The 8649-nt window shown below is 32.6% G+C and overlaps 1 long non-coding RNA gene across 3 annotated transcripts; it reads right to left on the reverse strand.

Moving 5' to 3' along the window:
• Positions 1 to 231: 231 nt before the first annotated feature.
• LOC123543229 (uncharacterized) lies at positions 232 to 8213 on the reverse strand. Of its 3 annotated transcripts, none has more exons than XR_008372123.1 (4): positions 7939 to 8213; positions 6469 to 6595; positions 4265 to 4398; positions 232 to 3344 (listed from the first exon to the last, which is right to left on the reverse strand). It is a non-coding gene; the product is annotated as an uncharacterized LOC123543229 (long non-coding RNA). The 3 variants fall into 3 exon arrangements; XR_008372124.1 differs by lacking the exon at positions 7939 to 8213 and adding an exon at positions 6806 to 7166; XR_008372122.1 differs by lacking the exon at positions 7939 to 8213 and having other exon boundaries at positions 6469 to 7158.
• Between the last annotated feature and the right edge of the window lie 436 nt (positions 8214 to 8649).

Consider the following 8649-nt stretch of genomic DNA (forward strand, 5'->3'; position numbering starts at 1 on the left):
CCCTCAGTAAGAGGTGACATAATGACAAATTCTCAAAATGGATTACATATACCTTTTTTGATTTATTAACACTGACACAGTGACATTAACATCTGTTCAGATAAAATCAATTTTCAGTTAAAAGTATCTATAAATTATAAGTATTTATATTCTAATAGGCTTATTTAGTTTCATAACCAGTGTTTAAAATTCCTTTTATACTTATTTACTCCAAGGCAATGTCAATAGTGATACTTGCAGAAATGTGTTTTATTTAAGATTGTGTTAATAAACAAGTGGGCCCTGAAGGACCTGTATCGCTCACCTGACCTAATACTAACACCTGATATGTTAGAATCAAAGCTGGTATTGATTTCAAAGAGACCAAAATTTTGACGAAGTTTCATGAAGGTACTTCTTGACTTCTTCTTGAGTTTTATACGAGTGTTATTCTAGCGCTCCAAAAAGCAGGGTGTTGTTTTAAATTGGAAAAGTACAACCAAAATTCGAATTTAGTGTAAACATCATCAAGACAAAAAGTTCTGACCAAGTTCCATACTGAAAGGGTCAATAATATGGACTCTATAGAGTTTACAAGCTTTACTAAGGTTTGACCTGGATACCTAGTTTTTGACCTCACTTGATCCAAATTCAAACTTGACCTTAAGATCATCAAGATCAACATTCTGTTCAAGGTTCATGATAATAGGGTCATAAATATGGACTCTTAGAGCGTAAACAAGCTTTTCCTTTGATTTGACATGGAGACCTAGTTTTTAACATCACCTGACCAAGATGTAAACTTAAACTAAAGATCACTAAGATAAACATTCTGAACAAGTTCCATGAAGATATGATCATGAATATGGACTCTAGAGAGTTAACAAGCTTTCCCATTGATTTTACCTGGAGACCTAGTATTTCACCCCACATGACCCAGATTCAAGCTTGACCTATAGATCATCAATAATAACATTTTGACCAAGTTTCATAAAGATGTGGTCATAAATGAAAGCTCTAGAGTGTTAACTAGCTTTTCATTTGATTTGAACTAGTGGCAAAGTTTTTGACCCCATATGACCTAGAATCAAACATGACCTAATGATCTTCAATAATAACATTCAGACAGACCAGTTTTCGTGAAGATAGGGTCATAAATATGTACTCTAGAGTGTTAACTAGCGTTTCTTCAGATTTGACATTGTGACCTACTTTTGTACCAACATTACCCAGATTCTAACTTGACCTAAAGATCAGAAAGAATAATATTCTGACCAACTAAATATGATATCTGAAGTGTAAATCCTAAACCTGTGATTTGAACTGGTGACCTATCTTTTACCCCACATGACCAATATTTAATCTTGGCCAAGAGGTCATCAAGACAAACATTCTGTTTAATTCTCATTTCAAACTTTAAATTATGTCTCTTTAGGGTGTTAGGCTTTTCCTTGACCTCGTGACCTAGTTTTTGACTACAGATGACCCAGTAAGTTTCAAAAGAGATATTAACATAAATGTGGCCATTCTAGTAATAACAAGCTTTTTACCCCAGATGACCCAATTTGACTTGTGATTTAGTGTTTGACCCCAGATGACCCAATATGGAACTTGTCCAAGATTGTATTGAGGATAACATTCTGACAAAGTTTCATTAAGATTAGGCCAATATATGACATTTAATGTGTTAACAGCCAAATTGTTGACAAGAGGGCCAAGATGGACCTAGGTCGCCCACCTCAGAAACACACCATAACAGTGTAACTAGGGATTTCATGGAAACAAATATTCAGGCCAATTTTCATTAGAATTGGACCAAAAATGTGGTCTCCTGAGTTTAAACAAGGAATTTATTTGATATGACCTAGTGACCTAGTTTTTGATCCAAGATTATCCATATTCAAATTTGACCTTCATTTTATCAAGGCAATCATACTGACCAGATTTCACGAAGATCAATTGAAAAATACAGCCTCTCTCGCATACATAAGGTTTTACTTTGATTTGACCAAATGACCTAGTTTTTAACCCCAGATAACCCATCATCTAACTTGATCTAGATTTTATCAATGCAATCATTCTGACCAAATTTCATGAAGATCAATTGAAAAATACAGCCTCTGTCACATACACAAGGTTTTTTCTTTGATTTGACCTAGTGACATGTTTATGACCCCAGATGACCCATATTCCAACCTGCCCTAGATTTTATCAAGGCAACCATTCTGACCAAAATTCACAAAGATCTTTTGTAAAATACAGCCTCTATGGGATACACAATGTTTTCCTTTGATTTGATCTAGTGACCTAGTTTTTGACTCCAGATGACCATTTTCGAACTTGGACTAGATTTTATCAAGGTTATCATTCTGACCAAAATTAACGAAGATCAATTGAAAAATACAGCCTCTATCGCATACAGAACTTTTTAACTTGATATGACCTAGTGACCTAGTTTTTGACCCCATATGACCCATTTTCGAACTCGGCCTAGATTTTATCAATGCAATCATTATGACAAAAATTCATGAAGATCAGTTGAAAAAAAAAGAGCCTCTATCGCATACACAAGGCTTTTCCTTGATTTGACCTAGTGACATAGTTTTTGACCCAGATGACCTATTTTCAAACTCGGCCTAGATTTCATCTAGATATTCAAAATGACGAAATGTCATGAAGATCAGTTGAAAAATACAGCTAGAGCATACACAAGCTAAATGTTGACGAACGACAGACGACAGGCAGACAACAGACGACAGACGACGGACGCCGGACATCTAGCAAGCAGAAAAACTCACCTGAACAGCATTGATCAAGAGAGCTAACAAAGGACACACACAGGGCGATCACAAAAGCTCATCTAGAGCATTTCGTGCTAAGGAGAGCTAAAAACAAATCATTCCTAGACATCTAGAATTTCAGTCCACGAAATCAGGCTTCCTTTTTCCAGATTTTCAATTTCATTTGGCCTTCAATGAATCAACTTTGGGACTCTCATGTTGAACTTCACTTGGATCTGTCTTCAATAACTATAAACTGAAAGGATGAGAATTTCTTTTACACATTACATTTCTTTTTGCACGTTGCATGTTCTCTTTGGTTCATGTTTTGTGCTTTCATTTTCTGTAACGAAGGCATATTTCCTATTCTGTATGGCACACTTGGAATTCCATTCATTACTTTTAAAGTTTTATTAAGCTCAATGAGAAATCACAAATCATTTTATTTCAGATGATACTGAACTTTTTGTTTTATGTTCTGAAATGTTGTGTATATGACTCGGAAAATGTTTGCTTCTATTTCCTATACAAACTCAAGAGGTGTGTGTTCTACGCAGAGTCCATTGCTGTACGTGTGATTTATTTCTGAAAAACAAATCAAACATTACGTCATAAACTGTATTTATAATTTTTCTATGAAAGACTGCTATCTGAGGAAGCAAGTCGCTAAAATGTTTGAATAATGGAATATACATTGTATAACTGAGCATGCTGATGAAAATGGGTCTATCAGTTGTGTGTTTTATACCCCTTTTATACTGTTGTTTAAATGTGCCCTAACTACGGAGTATCTCTGAGTTCATAGCAGGCTACTGAATGTGTCCGAGATATTACATCACATAATTATTGTGCCAAAGTTTTGTGAACATTCGATGAATGCTCAAGTAAGAGAGCGGGAAATCTAATTTTTGATTTTTTAGGAACTTCAAGGACCCTAATTATAAAACATGTGTGACAATCTTGACGGTTTTCAAACTTGGTATGAGACTGGTTTTAAACTTGTCAAGACAGCAGTTCAATTTTTAACTGGGACAATCCATCTGGTTATCAAACTATGTCCAGACATTATGCCTATACACATTCTGGCCGCGTTATGAAATCATCAGAGAAGAACATCTCAAGGTGGAGAACAGACATCTTTGTGGACTTTTCAAGACTACCTTCCATAGGTGTTGCCATAATATGTCTTTAATCACAGGCATTACAAATCTTTTAAAATATTGCCTTGAAATTAATTATGTACAAAAGTGTACACAAATTGCTTAAGATGTAAACATGTTACTGATATATTGAAAAAAAATGAGTTTATGTAATTAAACACTTCAAATTGCAGTCAAGCATTTTTTTGTGATTCAGAAGTTGCAGCACCTGATACAAATACATGTACCTAGTGAACATTTAGACAGACTGAGCCAGACAAAATATATAATTTATTGATTTAGCTAATACTGATTAACAAATACATCTATCAACAATTACTATCCAGTTATTTAAAAATATCTTACCTCTGATCTTGTATCATTTTGCAGTAAAATCAAAAATAAACCATTCTTTAGTGATAACTGGTTCAACCATAACCATAACGTGTACAAATAATTGCCAAACTCAATTAAAACAAAGAAATCGATTTGGTAACATTCTGAAACAGAAATGTTAAAAAATCAACTGATTAAATACATCTGTAAATGTATTATAACCATGTCAGAAAGAATATTCTGTTACGCTTGATTCTATTAAAAACAAACATACTTATGCTAGAATGACATCACATTAATATGCGATGACGTCAAAGTTATTGTTGCCACCAAGAAAGAGCACTGTTATATTTTATATACTGCCTTAGATAAACGGCATATTAGAATTGAAATAATTTATAGCAAAACCATGATTTTTACTGTTTATACACTTGGGCGTTAATACGTCGTACAAAAAAATTCTTTCAGGCTGCACCCTCTTGAAATTATTACGCTAAACATATAACTGTTCATTGTGCATAAATAGTGTTAATGCACTCTTTTGCTATATGTCATTTCTTAAATTAAGTATCATCAGCTTGTTTCCACTTAGGGTAGAAATGTATGTTTGCAAAACAAGAAGTGATAGCATAACATTTTATACCAAAACCATTTTCAGTTCAGTCTAACAAAAAATATCCACTGTATTAAATCTTCTTTATTTTTAATATATGCTTCACACCCTACGATATTTGTTTCACATGTAAAGAACTACGTTAATTAATTTAGACAGTTACTATGAGGAAATAACTCACAAGGTAATAATGTTAAGCAAATTGTTTTACTTTCAGGAAATTCTCAACTTTAACCTAATCAAGAGCTGTCTGTAAGACAGCCAATGCTCGACTATTTTATTTATTGTCCCAGACTAAATGTTTGAAAATCTACAGAGTTTCAATCCAGAATCTGCATTTGTTTTGAAATAGTTACTTGCATGCGAAACTTTAACCAGAAGTTTTATGTTCAAAAGGGGACATAATGCGACTAAAATGCATGTCAGAGTTATGGGAGTTGATGCAATAAACAAGTTTTATAATTCCAAAGCTCATGTGAAGTGTCTGCATTTGTTCTACAGATAGTAACTTGCCTGCAAAACTTTTACCAGAATTTTCTATGTCTAAAAGGGGGCATACTGTGCCTAATATACCTTTAAGAGCTATGAAACTTGCCTCAGTGAGGTTGGTAACTGATCTAGAAATAAGGTAGGTTTTAAATATATATGCCTTTAAGTAATAGCTGTATGTCCTTGCACGCAAAACTTTTACTACGATTTTCTTAGTCTTAAAGAGTGTAAAAGGAGGGTTAATTAATGAAATATTGGTGCTATAGGAATGGTACCAATGTCAAATGACATTGTTGGTGATGTGAAAGAATTACTTCATGTTTGAAACAAATCCATACAGTAATGGTAATGATGTATTGAAAATGCATCAAAATAAACCACAATCCTTAGGTAAAAGAGGACAAAAATCATAAAAAGGAGGTGCCATAGTTATCGATGTAGTACCATGTGATGTAACTTGACATTCCAAGTGAAAAAAGAGGAATTATAGAATGTGGCAAGAGTCATGGTTCCTGTGTCATATAATGTTGGTGACGATGAGCAACTGTCATAAAACTGAAGCAAATCAGAGATAAAATGAAGGTGCATTTAAACTAAAATAATCAATGTGGGGCGAGTAGGATAGCTCTCCATATACTTCATACAGTCAATTTAAAACAGGAACATGTTTAATGCCTAATTTGGAATACTTAATGTTTAAGATAGATTACACAGCTTTTCTTTATCTGCTCTTCATCCTAGTACAAATACTACTGGAAAATAAAGAGTAACCATTATCAAAATGATACAGGATGTCTTTTTGTGAAATGAATTCAGCTTCATAAAATATTTTTCACACTAGTGCACTGTTCTTAACTTTCTTTCCTGATATTGGTAGCTAAAATAGTAGACTCATTTACATAAAGGTTGTTCTTAAGTAATTTTCGATGTCTAGGACAATCAGTTTTAACAATCAGACATTTATGTAAATTCTTTTACTCAAGCTGCATATACTTAAAATAAAACATGATTTTAGTGTCTTAGGTAAAAATGTATAAATTGAAACGTTCTGTTTATCATTGTTTCAAAAATTGCATTCAGAAGTTAAATATTAAAATGTCATTACTAATCCACACAAAATAAAAATACTTACACAATCCAAATGAATATCAATTATGATGAACATCCATGACTAAACATTCCACTAGATGTTGTCAAAAAGTATTAATTCTTTCAGCTCTTGGAGCCAAAAAATGCAGTCTAACACAATGACTGATTCACTGTAAACAAATATATCTATTCATAAATAGTTAGAACACAAGTTAATGTGCATTTTGAAGTTAAGGTTAAAATTTTAATTACGGTAAACTTTTCAGCAAACTGTTTTCAAAACTAATTATGTCGATGTAAAGTATATTAATACTAAAATAGTTTCATATCATAGTAAAATAATTGATTGATGATAACTCTGGCAAGTTAGAAATGCTAACATATTCCAATAAAGATCAACTTTTGCCAACATCCACGACTAAAAGACCAATATTCTTACAGCTTTCAGCTCTGGCAGACAAAAAGGAGTTTTAAGCAGAATGACTGTTGCACTAGAAAGAAAATATATACATTTCAAACAATTATAAAACATAATAGTTTGCATTTTTTCTGTAGCACTAACTGTTAAAACATAACCTACGAGTTTAATCATGATTTAGAGCACACTTGACTTATCCAAGGCTAGCAATGATAAATATACTGAACAGCAAAAAAAAAAAACTATCCAGATATTTAACTGGCATATTCTGAAATAAAAAAAATATCATTCAAAGTTGGATTGTTTCTTCATACCAAAATTACACTTGAAGACCTTGACGTGATTTTTAAAAAAAAAAATACACGTGAAGTTCTTCAAGTGTAATGAGATATGAAGAACACAATATAAATTAAAGGTTTTAATAGAAAATGCCCCAGTTATAAAACTGGATAGTTTATTTTGCTATTCAGTATATATTAATATTCTAAAAGATGGTTTTCATATATCGCTCACATTAGATAATGATAACTCAAAGCATGTCAGTTTTTTTCATGGCCAGTTTAGCGCAAAATTAGGTCCAAATCCCCAATGGCAAATTGTGATATACTATTAGTATGTTTTTTCTCCGACTTCAATCATAATATTACCACCGTTAATTTTCTTTTGTCTTCTTCAACTTTTTCAAATAAGACTATACCTATGAAAACTTAAACATTTGAAAAAAGATAATTTGCTAACTTAATGCACAATATTGAATTGCATGACCAGAGATCATCACTTAACAATTCTCCATGTAGGCATTTTGTGACACTTTTTCCGTATTGTAAATGCAATGGCCCCATTCACTTTGTACTTTCTCAAAGCAAATGCCTATACTTGATGCTGGAGATGGAAATATGACACATGCTGTGTGCTACAAATGAAGTGGTCCAATCCATTTACAGGTATAAACTTGCATCAGCTGCAGAAGTTCAAGAACAGAAGTTACTCTCAATACTAACTTGTCTCTGTTACAGATATTAATATTGTAAAAAGCATTCACATATTAGTATGAATATAAAACGATAATAGCTCTGGAATGTTAGAAACACTTACACAGTCAAATACTGAATCAACTTCAGCGTACATCCATGACTTAGTGATTCAAGAAGAATGATCAAAATGTACCATTACTATCAGCTCTTGTACCCACAAACTTTAATCAGGTATAATGACTGGTTGACTGGAAAGAAATATCTATTTATAAATATCTATGAAAGATGTTAATTGATGTCCTTTTATATCTGAGGCTCTAAATGGAATGTAATTGTTTAAATTAGCAATTTGAAAACAAAGCTAATGTTTAAAAGCACTGACCTTCAGGTCAGACAACAACAAAATGAAGGCTTTGAAACTCAGATACTGACAGATAAAATGTTGTAGAAACAAATAAAAATTATAATTGTTTCCTCTCGCAAATGTAAGGTTTTTATAGTGGGGCACTGGAACTGCCTTCATTATATATAGCTTTACATTCTACATCCATTGTGTGTCATTCCCTGGAATGCTGGTCAAGAATGCAGGCAAATTATTGCCACAACTGTCAAGGTTGATTCCCCGCTGGCACATGTTTTTCACTTCATTTGGCATTTTTAAGAGTTTAAAATCAAAACAATTTCTTTTGTTCATTACTTGAGAAAACTTAATATATAAGAAATATCACTTTAAGCAAAGATCTGGATTTTGACCCAAATTATTAACACTATAATTTTTTAAGCATATAGTTATTTCAAAACTGGCTCTCATAGCCAAGTCAGATTACTTTAT

Source organism: Mercenaria mercenaria, chromosome 8 (assembly GCF_021730395.1).
Source record: "Mercenaria mercenaria strain notata chromosome 8, MADL_Memer_1, whole genome shotgun sequence".
NCBI lineage: Eukaryota > Metazoa > Mollusca > Bivalvia > Venerida > Veneridae > Mercenaria > Mercenaria mercenaria.